At 35.3% G+C, this 13,585-nt stretch overlaps 1 long non-coding RNA gene and 1 pseudogene across 1 annotated transcript; one reads left to right on the forward strand and one right to left on the reverse strand.

Moving 5' to 3' along the window:
* Nucleotides 1–303: 303 nt before the first annotated feature.
* LOC132273587 (uncharacterized) lies at nt 304–6,505 on the reverse strand. Its single transcript, XR_009470174.1, has 4 exons — nt 2,508–6,505; nt 1,442–1,488; nt 1,245–1,291; nt 304–498 (listed from the first exon to the last, which is right to left on the reverse strand). It is a non-coding gene; the product is annotated as an uncharacterized LOC132273587 (long non-coding RNA).
* Nucleotides 6,506–11,631: 5,126 nt separating this feature from the next.
* Nucleotides 11,632–11,730, forward strand: LOC132275766 (small nucleolar RNA R71; annotated as a pseudogene).
* The last annotated feature ends 1,855 nt before the right edge of the window (nt 11,731–13,585 follow it).

The raw sequence follows: 13,585 nt of genomic DNA on the forward strand, positions 1-13,585 counted from the left end.
ATGTCTGTTTCCCTTTTAGCGACTAAAATTTTCGTCACATTTTATTAGGCATTAGCAAAAAATGTTTTCATCACTAACTAATGGCTTTCGTTGCTAAAAACTAATTATTACATTCTTTCTAAACTTCTTATCGTTGTTGCTAATATTGAAAAAAGTCTAAATAGCAACACAAATTCAGCTGTACACATTTCAAACTCCATATAGCAACACAAATTTAAACATAACATTTAATTTTATTACGAAATACATAATAATTTTGTATACAAATACAAATTTATCATAAATTTGAATAAATTTCTACATTTGTTCAATTCTAAGGCAAAATATAAACTAAACTTTCAATTGTCTAATACAAAAGACCAAACTAAAACATAAAAGTAAACTCCCAACTCTCCATCTATGGTAACACTTCAAAGTTCTTTTTATCGAATCTCGTCACTTTAGTTCGTCGTTTCCCTGAGCACTTCGTTTTCTTCATGTCATCCCCAATCAATCACTCTACAATTCAAAAAGATAGAGGTCATTAGAATATTGTGTACAACTTATAAGATTATATAAGCTTTTTCTCTAATTATGTGTAATTTAATGGATGAATAAATCGAGAATGTAGCATTGCATAAAGTGACTATCAGAGAATCATGCTCAATTTTCATTTTTGTTTATGCACGATAATTACAATAATATGTTTTTGATCAGCTCTATTGGTATATTACTCAACTTCTATATAAAAAAATTACTACAATGTGTTCATATCAGATTCTCCAAGACTTGCTACCTTAAAGAGAACTTTAAACATGAAATAAAATATATATATATGTTAAAAAAAAAAACCATCCTTAATGAATTTAGATTGGCTGAGCCCAACAATACATCAATCTCTTATTGATACACATACGCTAACTTCATTTTACTTTAGTGTGAAACCAAATAATAGTGGAGAATTTAACTTCGCTTACTAAAGGGCTACTTTTGCTAACCAAATATGTTTGTGAATGTCATAAATGTGAATTAAGGCAAATAATTACTATGACTAAATGAGAGATTTTATGATATGCAATAAGGAATTTAAAAGTTCTAAAGTTCTAAAGTAAAACGCATCATTATTAATATAAAAAATAAGTTACAAATATGAATAAACCTTAAAAGAACAAAACTAATATATCCAACTGCGAAAGAAAAAAAAAAGTTTCAAACAAAAGGTAATAGAAATGGCAACAATATAACCCAACTTTAGACTTTCTTACCAGAGTATGATCAGTAAAAAGCCTCGTTAATTTAAGAATTATCAAGCCTACAAAAACAATAAAAAAAAATAAGTTACAAATTTGAATAAACCTTAAAAGAACAAAACTAATATATCCAACTACGAAAGAAAAAAAAAAGTTTCAAACAAAAGGTAATAGAAATGGAAACAACATAACCCAACTTTAGACTTTTTTACCAGAGTATGATCAGTAAAAATCCTCGCTAATTTAAGAATTATCAAGCCTACAAAAACAATAATAAAAAAAAGAAGTAAAAAGAATAATGTTAGTGTCTTTACCAAGTGGTACAAATACAATATATAAGAGATAAGAAAAACTTAAAATAGTGACTCTATTGTGGTGAATCGTGTGAATTAAAATGTGGTGATTGCACTGTTAGTAACACTGCCCAAATGATCAGCATCGCTTAATTAGAAAAAGAGAGACAATTGTTGAAAAAAAAGGTCAAGGACCTTAAGACTAAAAAGATTCTCAGTAAAGAACTTCCATCATTGGAAAACAAAGGGCACTCATAGACTAAAAATCTCTAATATATAAGGGAAACAAGAGGCGGCCACATTAAAGAGAATATTCAAGGGTTTTTAAGATTTTCAGCAAGTTCTTCACAAAAATCATACAGAACTATTAAATTTTGTAATAGTCTATTGGGTTGATATGGGAATTCGAGTTGGTTTGAATGATCATTGCTAGTCAATCAACTGTTTTTGGGACTAATATTTATCTTGCACTTTCCTTGATGATACTGTTGTAGTGATTTAGTAATTTCAAATATAAAGTACAGAGTTTACAGAAAAAAAAAAAAAAAAAAAAAAATTTATCGCAACTAATTACTTGGAAAAAAAAGAATTGAACCCATACTATTTTACTAGATAAAATTATAGAAATTATTACTCTTTATATACCCAATAAAGATCCGGTTATTTTGAAATTTATAAATGAAAAAAAATAAAAAAATAAAAAAACTTTCAAAAACAGCATGAGTGAATAAATAAATATGAATCACCATGAAAATGTCAAAAATAGAAAAGAGATGGGGATAGGGAATTATCACCGGAAAACATAATAAGAACACAGAAATCGTCAATTTCTTGTTACTAATAGGCCCCAATAACATTATTATGATTAGAGTTCAAAGTTTCGATTGCTTAATCTCCACTAAGAAATATATGTCATAGTATATGTATATATGTCAACGATGAAAACCCTAATACGGAGGAAAGAGGAGGGAGAGAGGGAAGGTACCTCCTCAATACGAGATAGATTGAGCTGAAAGCCTGGCATTGATCCAAGAGAGAATCTCACCCCTCCCAACAAAGTACGCATTATCCATCATCCCTATATTCATCGCCATTCTCTCTACCCTTTTGTGTGGGGGCAATTATATATTGAAGATGAGAAATCGTGTGTAAATTAGGCGCGATGGGAAATCAAAGGAAAATTTTTGGGGGTCATTAGGGTATACCAGTGTTTTTTCATTATGAGGTAATTAAGATTAGATGTGATTTTTGTCTTTAAGATATAATATGGGGATGGGTTATTTTTAGAAAGTCTAATTCTTAGGGATACGACCTAGTATAGAGAAAAGGGAGACGATATAATCTTTAGCCATTAAAATGTAACATGTAGTGACCAACGTTATATTTCGACACTAAAGTATATTCTTTTTGTGACAAAGATTATGGTCGTTACTAAAGAGCTACCTTTACTCACAAAATCAATTTTGTTGCTAAAATTTTCATCACAAAGGGTCACATTTGTTGTAGTGTATGGTCTTCCACACATCAAGAGAATGATTATGCAAATCAAAAAAACATTAGAATCCTTTTTGAGTGAACTGACATCAAATATGTTGTTATCTAAGCCAACTAAAGAAATGATCACATCTTTACCCTCAAACTAGCACACAAATCTAGTCCCGATCATCAAAACAAAGAGTGGACCTTTTATTAAAGCTTATTCAACTAGGTATGCTTATTCTTTTCACTCGATTTTTTTTTTTTTACTATCCTAAGGATCAAAGATGGTAGCATGGTGCAATGTGTTGATCTATTAAGCTTTCTAGCGATCCATGAAGTCGAGCGTTAGGTCAATGACTCCCAAACCGGATGGCTTTAGGGCATTAGGTGTTCAAACACCCCTAAGGACTTATAAGCTCAAATCAACTAAGCTACATATATAAAAAAACCTCCATCTAATCATTTCCCACTTCTCACCTTTTGGGAGAAGTCCTCACTTTTTTATTGCTTTTGTAACTTTTTTTTTTTTTTTTTTTTTTAAGTTCAATTATTAACCTAGAGTTTGGGTCCTCCACCTTTCGGCGCAAGAAATTCAGTGCTTGATGAGGCTAGAATCCCTGCTACTCAATGAAAAGGGATTATTATCTACTTTTGTCAAAATGAAAGCTTTCAATGCACTATTAGCCCAATTGGGATATAACCAATTCAATAATCAACATAGCATGTTCCCCACAAATGAATGCTATTGTGCGCTTATGCTAGTGTAGAATCCTAGAGTGCATCTTAAAACAATCACAAAATTAGAATAATGTGGACCACAAATGCGAACAAGATATCAATCTTTCGAAAAAATTTTCCTAAATGGCATCCACAAGGCATACAAGGAGTATTGGACTCTCAAGTCAAGCAATTTCTTTAAATTCTAAGTATCATGGCCCTCAAAAGATCAAAATCATAGCCCAGACTCTCAAATCATACCACACGCATAGAAATGAAGTACAACATGTAAGATATGTTAATACACCCCCAAACTTAATCTGTACATTGTCCTTAATGTACAAAGAAGCAATAGATAATGGAAAGAGTATACCAAATGGGTGAAGCAAAAGGGACCCGGCAACGAAAGCTTAGCTTTGGAAGGTGCACCCCCAAACTTAGATTCCAAAAACCTGTCTGAAAATGGTCACACTAACAACTGTCAAAGCATATGCATCAATGATATATTTGAGAAGTAAAACTGAGAACTGGGCAAAAATCATGGCATATAGCAAGATATGGCTCATAACATACAAAACTGATATCAAATATCCAAAAATCCATATATAAAAAATAAGTGCAAAACCAACTATCCAGAAAGCATCCAAAACAACCATATAAAACAATATCCAAATATCAAATATCCAAGAATAAATATCCAAAGCAGTATCTAACAGAAATATCCAAATAAGTATCCAGGAAAATATCGAAAACCAGTGCAAAAATCTAAATATGATGGAGAAAAATCACAGTCAGAGCAATAGAGATAATGAGTATGAGAGAGAGAAAATGATGGCATCAAACAGAGGGGTCTGGAGTAATTATGTCAGAAATATGCTGCAGCATGGCAGACATCTCGGTGCTATGGCGAGTGAGCGAAGTGGTAAGATCGGTCCTTAAAGCTCCAAGCTCATGTCTCACCTTAGCTAGGCGAGTGAGCGAAGTGGTAAGGTCAGTCCTCAAAGCTCCAAGCTTATGTCTCACCTTAGCTACCTAAGCACGCAGGGCATTTGATCTCCGAACTAAATCATCATGTCTCCCTACCAGATCGTCGTGTCTCCTCACCAGGTCATCATACCTCCACGAAATATCCTCATATCGACCAGTCATGTCAGCTCTGAAGGATATGAAATCTGTATGCAACTGAGCTACCTCTGATCTGTAGCTAGAATCAGTGCGGGAGGATGGTTTGCTGTGATGCAGCCAGTACATTTGGCTGGGGGGTGGATCCGGAAATAGTAACGCGACGTCTTTGTCTAGGAGGAGATCTATCAGCTGTATCATCCTCTGGAGCATCGCTTACTGCTACTTCCTATGCTACCTCTCTCTGTAACTGTGCTTGTAATCTCTTCATGTCCCTATTGGCTTTGTTTTTGCGGCAAGCATTGAAAGTCTTATTCCACTTGGTCAGATCATAAGCTCTTTTTGCCCTGTCATTGTCGGGCTCTGGGATCTCTTCAGGGTCAAACTGGTATCCTTGGTCGATGAGCAGCTGTGTGATAAGATGGCTAAAAGGTAACAGCTAGGTCTCAGCTCTGGTGGTAGATGTAAAATGCAAGTTCTTCCAGAACTTGTGGATAAGCTCCTAGATGAGCGCAGGAATGGAGATCCAGTATCCCTGATGTAAACAATATAAAGCCTAAAATATGCCCTCTCTCCTCTAAGTGCCACGACCGGTAGGGAAGGTATTGAGGTGAAGCACGGAGTTGAAGAACTAGTACTGGGGATCTATCTCAACCCGGTCTAAAAATTTGTGCCCCTCATATACCACCTGTGGTGATAATATGGCAACCATGGTCTGCTCAGTAGGGAATGGTGGATGATCAGGGTAGAGAGGCTCCTGAGTATCCTCATCTAGTGGAGAAGTGTGGGGGCAACGGCTGGCAGCAGCTATGGCCGGCAAAGAAATGTCTATCTCCTGACCATTGATGGTGGTGTGCAGTAGAATTTTGTCGTCCTCATCCATCCGGAGGTGCTGATAGAAGAGAGCAACCAACCGGGGATAGACAACTATGTCTGCAGGAGTCATAATGGCTGTGCTACCCCGTCTCACAAACTCATCATAAGACCATCTAGTCTGGTCCAATGTAGCAAATGTAGTTATATCAAATCTATGCTCGGTCTCCAGGCTCTACTAGCATAAAACTCAGTGGGGACCTCTCTAACAATGGCATGCTCGATATCCATGGCAGATGTATTAGAATGAACTGATGCCGAGGAAGAAGAAGTTGAAGAGGGAGACTCTGCAACTGGAGGTACAGGCTGTGGCACTGGGGGAACTCGTTTCCTGGCAAGAGTCTTTCTTCGATGCTACATCTGCAAAACAATTTTAAATTAGTGCACATGTTTAGGATAAGGTAAGCAACTGATAAGAAAACACAAAGCATGCCTGAATCAAGTAAGACTAGATAGGGTAAACAGATAGGATCATGCTTGTGCAAGAAATGAATAAGAAAGCTTCAGAATCATTATTTAACATACCTTATCTAAATAAAATAGATCATATATGCAATGATGGCATAGAGGGTAGAAAAGTCACATATAGAACAATTTGAGCAAAAACATGATCAACAAAATAAGCATAGGCTATGATGTGCATAAATAAAGCAACGTGCATTCATAAAACTAAAACACAAGAAAATGCTGCAATGATGTGACAAGTAAACTCTAGGATGACATCGTATCAATTCTTAGCAAGAATGTTTACAATTGCAATAATGAAGATCAAATGCAGTGAACAGGATAACATGGAGTGTATAAGTATGGCAACTGTCAACCTAGGAATCAAGAAACAGGCATGTCATGCAATAAAGACTAAGTCTAATGCACAATTGCAAGACACAGTAATCCAAGGCATGTTATGATAGGCAAGTTCAAGAAAGAATCTTGGACATGGTATGCAACTAGATGGCACATATCTGAATGATGCACAAATAAGAACAACTCCAGACAAAGAAATATCTTGTACTGCAATGCAACAAAATCAACATCCTATGATCACGTATGACTCCTGACCTCCTCTAATACTTAAATGAAGCAGAGACTGAGTAAATATCAAGAATACAAGAAGCTTACCCTCTAGATGTCAAAATCTGGACCGGAAAGAACCTCGGTCATTAAGAACAGATCATAAGTGGAAGATATGAAGCAAATGGCAATGAAACAGATATACATCAATATCAAGTCAACACAGTCCTATCTTGGTTCACATTATAGTTTAAAAACACAACTAAGGCCAAAGAATAAAGACAACATCCAAATCATGCATTTTAAATTCCAAGAATTCATATCATACCCCCAAACTTAATCAGAAATCAATTCCAAGAAGATAGGCTTAAGAGATGCATAGAAAATCTCAAAAACTGTCAATGTGAGATAAGTGTGTACAGAATGGTGTATATACAAGCAACAGGTCGCAATTATTCCATGGAGCACATAATTATTCGAAAGGAATCACAATTGACAAATTTCAAAGTCATTAAGTACCAGAGAATCAAAACCATGATGAAGAAGGCCAAAAGATATCAAATTGGGCTCTAGAATGGCAAGAATCAAGAATTGGATCACATACAAGATCAAAGGCACTTAGAACATGCAAATAGATGCAAAGGAATCAAATGGAACAAGCTTGAACTCAATCAAGGGCATTTTGGTCAACTATGGAATTTTTCAACACTTTTGGGATAAAATTGGAATTTTTGAAAATTTTGAGGTCAAGACATTCAATTGCACTGTAGAAAAGCTTCATGACAAGAATTATGCAATGAATAAACAATTGTAGAAGGAATTATGCAACTCAACTTCACATTTTCAAACAAAGTTCAAATTTTTTCCTTTTTAAGTATGTGAAACCCAACAAGAGTGATCACAAAATATTTCAACAATTAGAGATCATTTTACCAAAATAATGCGCTCAATCCAACTGAAACGTTGCAAAGAAGTCCATTTGAAACATTTTATGCATTGAAGACAAGACTTATTATTATTTTTTAATTTAAAAACACAGAGTCAAGTCATGCTTACAAGCAATGTAGACAACTTGGAATAAATCCATGCAATTCATTTTCAAGACAAATAAATGGGACAAGGAGGAACTATGCTCACAACAATTCAAACTTTGCAATGCCATTTCAAAATCAACATCAATAGCTCAACTTGGAAAACATTTAAAAATTTGCTTTCTTTGCTTTCTAAAATCAACTTGCAAAATCCTTTCAAATTCCAATTCAAAATTTTTGAATCAAATCTCATGCCGTGTTTTAAAAACTAAGTGTAGAAATTTTGTAAAAATCCGGCATGGTTTCCCCTTAAAAATGGACATCCCAAAAATTACAAACACAACAATTCATTAATTAAATCAACTTCAACAATCCATTCAAGCAATTTCAACAATTAAGAGGGACATCACCCACAACCAAACTACAAATCCAATGAAATTTGCCCATTCTCCTTCTAATAACTACAATCAACAACTACAATCAGCATCCACAATTTATTTCAATTGTTTTCAACAACATTCAAAGAACATCAGAATTCAGTCCCAAATTAGTTGTTTCCAAATATATATTTTTTTGTAGCAACAACTTTCACAAAATTTTTGTTTAGTTTTGTTATTTTTCATTTTTCATTTTTATTTTTATTTTTATTTTTTTTAGTTTGTTTTCAATGATTTCATATGCACAAGAATATATACAAGATGAAAATTAACATGCTAAAATAAAATGAAAACAAAAAGCAAAAGACAGTAAAAAAAAATGTAAAAATAAAATGATGCAAAAATGAAAACTTGGAAATTTGAAACTCACCCGAAAATCTAGATAATAGAGAAGAGTGGAGGAAGAAATCAGGATCAAAACTGGAATTTTTTTCAAGCTCGCCAGTGTCGAAGAAGATGACCGGAGACTCACTAGAGTCTAGCAGGAAAATGCAGGAAGTCGTCGGAGCTTGATTTCGAATCCTCCTTAGCCATGTATAAGATGGAATCCGAGGGAGAAAAGAGAAGATAGAACTAGTTTTGGCCACCTTTGGGCCAAAACTCGCCGGTAAAAATGGAGGGATGGAATGAGAAGCTTTAGCTTCTTCTGGAGATGAGAGGAGGTTGGATGGTGATGTGAGGGAGTGAGATTGAGAGAGATTAGAGAGAATGAGATGGGAGAGTGAGGTTGATTTGGGGAGGAAGAGAGATGAAGGTGGCGGCGGCATAGGGTTTGAGTGAGAGAGGGGGAAGAAGATGAATAGGAGAAGGAAAGAAAAATAAAAAGAAAAGAAAAAGGGATTTTCGAAAATTTTCAAATCTCATATTTTCAGTCGATCGAAGTAATACGATCGATCAAACACTTAACTTCGATCGATCCAACTTGGATTTTGATCGATTGAACCTGCCCTTGATCGATCGAAATAGAAATTAAAAAATCCTCAAAATAAGTGATTCGATCGATCGAAGTGGGACTTCGATTAATCTAACTTAAGTTCGGTCGGTCGAAATGTCCCTGACAGTACTCAAAATGCAGAAAATGGCTCTCAAGCCGGATTTTTCAATTCAACTCATATCCAAATGATGCAGAAACATATAAAAATAGAAATGAGGGAGGAATAGGGTTGTCAAACCCTACGAAATACACTAGTCTTTAATGTCTCTAGCAAGACGTTGGGCTCCTTTAGCCCGGATCAAAAATCTTGTGATGCATCCCCTCCTTGATGGGGTGAATGGTATTTTGAATCCCTCCCAACAAATGGCTCCCTAAAGAACTTGTTGGGTTTGAATCAAAAGAGATTGATTGTCCTTTGTCAATGCAATTTTTGGGCTTCCATGCCCTTTCAAAATTTGTTTTCAAATCAACATTCTTTGAAATCTTTTTGGAAGGCAAACCTTTTGAAATCAACTAACTGAATAAATCAAAATAACTAACTGAATAAATCAAATCAGCTAACTGAAACAATTCAAGTAAAGAATCAATTTTTTCAAATTCATTCTCAAAACACTTCTCCACAACACACATTTCTTCATACTCGTCATTCAAACTTGGGGTTGAATTAAATATATTCAATTTCACCTTCATATGCCCAAATGAAATTTTCATTATCCCCGTCCTACAATTAATGTTGGTATGTGCAATTGCCAAGAATGGACGACCAAGGATAACAGGAATTTGATTCTTGGGATTTGGGACCAGTTCCGTGTCAATGAAAATGAAATCAACCGAGAAAAAGAATTTATCAATTTTAATCAACACATCCTTAATAATACCCCGGGGTTTTTTGATGGATCGGTCGGCAAGTTGCAAAACTACCGACGTCAATTTCAAGTCTCCTAAGCATAATTTGACATACACTGAATATGGAAGAAGGTTAACACTTGTTCCTAAATCTAGAAGAGCCCGATTAATGACATGGTCACCAATGATGCAAGAAGTAGTAGGTGAATCGGGGTCCTTAAATTTTGGGAGAGTGTTGTGTTGGAAGATACAATTCATTTGCTCGGTCAAGACCACTTTCTTTGGTGCTTGGCTCTTATTCTTTCTCTTTTGGGTACAAAGATCTCTTAAAAACTTGGCATAAGCCGGAATTTTCTTAATTGCATCCAAAAGTGGAAGATTGATCTTCACTTGCCTAAACACTTCAATTATTTCATTCACTTTGGTCTTTTGCTTTTCAATAGAAATGGATCCTTTTAAGGCATCCAGAAATAGAGCCTTTGGTTCAAAAACCTTTTCAAAGTCTTTTTTCGAAACATCTTCAACACAAGAATTTTTCAAATAATCCTTCAAAACTTTGTTCAAATCATTTTCCATCACTTTCTCAACAAATGGGTCATGCACATGCAATGAAGGAGGAATAGGATATAAAATGGGACGGGTGTCAACTTTTGGTTGCACCGGTTCACTCTCTTCATTTTGGACATCAACTTGGTTATCAATAATTTTTCCACTCCTTAAGGTTGTCACCGCATTAACATGTTCAATTGTGTGACCTTCCGATGAAGAATTGGTCTCCACCAAAAATTATTGCTTTGGTGGGGTATTTAGAGGCATCTTCCCTTTCTCTCTAGCATTCAAGGTACTAGCTATTTGCCCGACTTGGGTTTCTAGTTTAGCAATGGATTGAGAATAGGAATGAAGCAATTGAGTATTGACCTCTAAAGTGCCCAATGCGGTCAACACTTTTTCCTCAAAAGCGGGACTCCTAGAATTTCCTTGGGAGTAAGATGATTGATTAGGAAAATGAGAGTTAGAAATTTGGTTTCAATGTGATTGAAAAGGTGATCTATAACCTTGGGAATCTTAGCCTTGCATTAGAGGTGGAACATACTTTCCTTGAAAACCACTTTGGGGAGGGTTTTAGCCTTCCCCTTGGCTTTTCCAAGAGAAGTTTGGATGGTTCCTCCATCCGGGATTGTAATGTGAGCCATATGGATTATTCCCTTAGTGAACAAAAATGGCATTTACTTGTTATTAGTGCTCATTTTGCACATGTCTATGAGGACAATTGGAAGTAGAATGTAAACACTAGAACAAGTCATGCAACATTCATTTGAATTATGATGATGAACATGATTAGGGGAGGAAGACACTTGATTCATCGAATTGTGGTTGATCAAAAATTGATCAAACCTTTGAGATAAAGATTTCACCTCGGCAGTTATGTCATTGGAATTGTCAACTTGATATAAGCCAACATTCTTCCTTCCACCTAAGTTTCTACCATTTTTGGAAGATAAGAATCTATACATTGAATTTTCACTCATACTTTCATAAAGATGCCACATATCATCCTCATGCTTATCAAGATAAGAACCACCCATAGATGCATCAACCATACCCTTGTGACTATCCGGAAAACTTTCAAAGAAGTATTGAACTAATTGCCACTTAGGCATGTCATAATGTGGACACTTCCTAAGCAAGTCATTGAATCTTTCCCATGCCTCATAAAACAATTCCCCATCCCCTTGAGAAAATTCTCTAATTGAAGTTCTCATGGCATTGGTCTTTGAAACCATATAGTACTTTTTCAAGAACTCTTATTGCATTTCTGTCCAAGAAGTTATCGAAAAAGGCCTAAGATTATTGAACCAATATTTTGCCTTGTCCTTAAGGGTGAAAGGAACAAGTTTAAGCCTTAAAACCTCTTTCAACATGTTCGTGTATCTTACGGTGGAACACACTTCAAGAAACTCATCCAAATGCTTGTAAGGTTCTTCACTTGGAAGTCTATAATAGTTAGGAAACATTTGAATAGTTTGCGGTTTAATCTCATAATGATGTGCTTTAAATGGGGGCAATTGAATGCAAGTGAGTGCATTATATTCATTAGGCACATAATGGTCTCTTAAAGCAAGAAGAGGATTCCCAATAGGTGGTGCAACATAAATACCTTGATTCCTTTGAATAATGGGAGGTTGTGGAACAAAAATTGGCCGAGGCATTCCCAATGCAACTTGGCCTTGTTGTTGTAGAAGAAATGGTCTTGGCATGCCTAATGGTACTTGAATATTATCATAGTGCTCATTAGGGTAGAGGATACCTTGTTGGTCTATGTGACCAAGGTCCTCCACATGGTCCTCATTTTGCTCTTCCATTGATGAAATGGAATGATTAAAATTACCCCTTCCCTTAGAATTACGAACAATGGTTTCAAGATTCAAATGAAGCGGGACAAGAGTGGGATTTAGTTATCTACGACCATGCATGCACAAATAAAACAAAAACAAGTAACAAACACTTCTCTTTCACAACAAATTAACAATCAACAAACTTCCTCCACATACAATGATCCCATACTCCCATGCTTTGAACAATATCTAAGGAAAATTAAATTGCCTCCACGCGGGCTGACAATCTATCTAAGAAATAAAAAACATGCCTCCACATGGGCCAACAATTTAACTATAGATTGAGTTTAGAAAAGCTCACAAAGGGTCCTTAAGCAACTTCAAGTTGTTTTCCAAAAAAAAAAATTCTTTGCCATGCTTGCTTTGCAATTTCATTTTTATTTTTTGAGCTTTTTATGCTCTTGCTTAGCTTCACTTGGCTTCTTTGCTTCTTTAATTCCCTTTACTTTGCCTCCTTGGCTCGATGTACCTAGCCAATCAAGAACAAACACAATAAGTAACAAAAATAAAATAAAATAAAATAAAAAAATAAGATCAAAAGAGTACTAATTCCTAATTAATTTCCAAACACGATGGTGCCAATCCTCGGCAACGGCGCCAAAACTTAGTGTGTGCCGTCACACCAAAGCGGAAATGTGATTATGTGAGTGTGTGGCCAAGTTTAAATTTATAAAGAACTACAACTACATCTAACTAAAAATATAGCTAGGGTGAGTGGGGATCGTCCCAAGGGAAAGGAGGTGTGTTTGTGACGGAAATTAATGTTGGATTAGTAGGTCGAGTGATCAAAGATGATTGGTGGTTTGTTTAATTAAACTACAATGCAATTAAAGATTAATGCAAGTAAGAAGAGCAATCTAGAAAGTAGGGAAAATATATGGAAGAGAGGTCTTGGGGCATGAAGACACCACTAAGCTTCACTTCATCAAGTACTAGTAATTATACATTAATGGGGAAATTTAGATTGTAACTTTTGTGTGTGTGACATCAATTGAAACTAAGCATGGAAAACAAATAAGTATATTTTGTCTAGTCAATTAAATGACTAGCACAACCTATCAAATGAGACCAAAATCCATCAATTAAACCACAGTTGATACACACATAAATATCTAGAGATATACACTATTTGCATTCAAAAGTATGGAACACCAAGAAATAAGCATGGATTGTTCACTTTCCTAAGCAATTAAAGCAATTACACTACAACTAGGCTA

The sequence above is a fragment of the Cornus florida genome, unplaced genomic scaffold (genome assembly GCF_030987335.1).
Source record: "Cornus florida cultivar Cherokee Brave unplaced genomic scaffold, ASM3098733v1 CherokeeBrave_3.0.0_Hap2_Chr09, whole genome shotgun sequence".
NCBI classification, from domain to species: Eukaryota; Viridiplantae; Streptophyta; class Magnoliopsida; order Cornales; family Cornaceae; genus Cornus; species Cornus florida.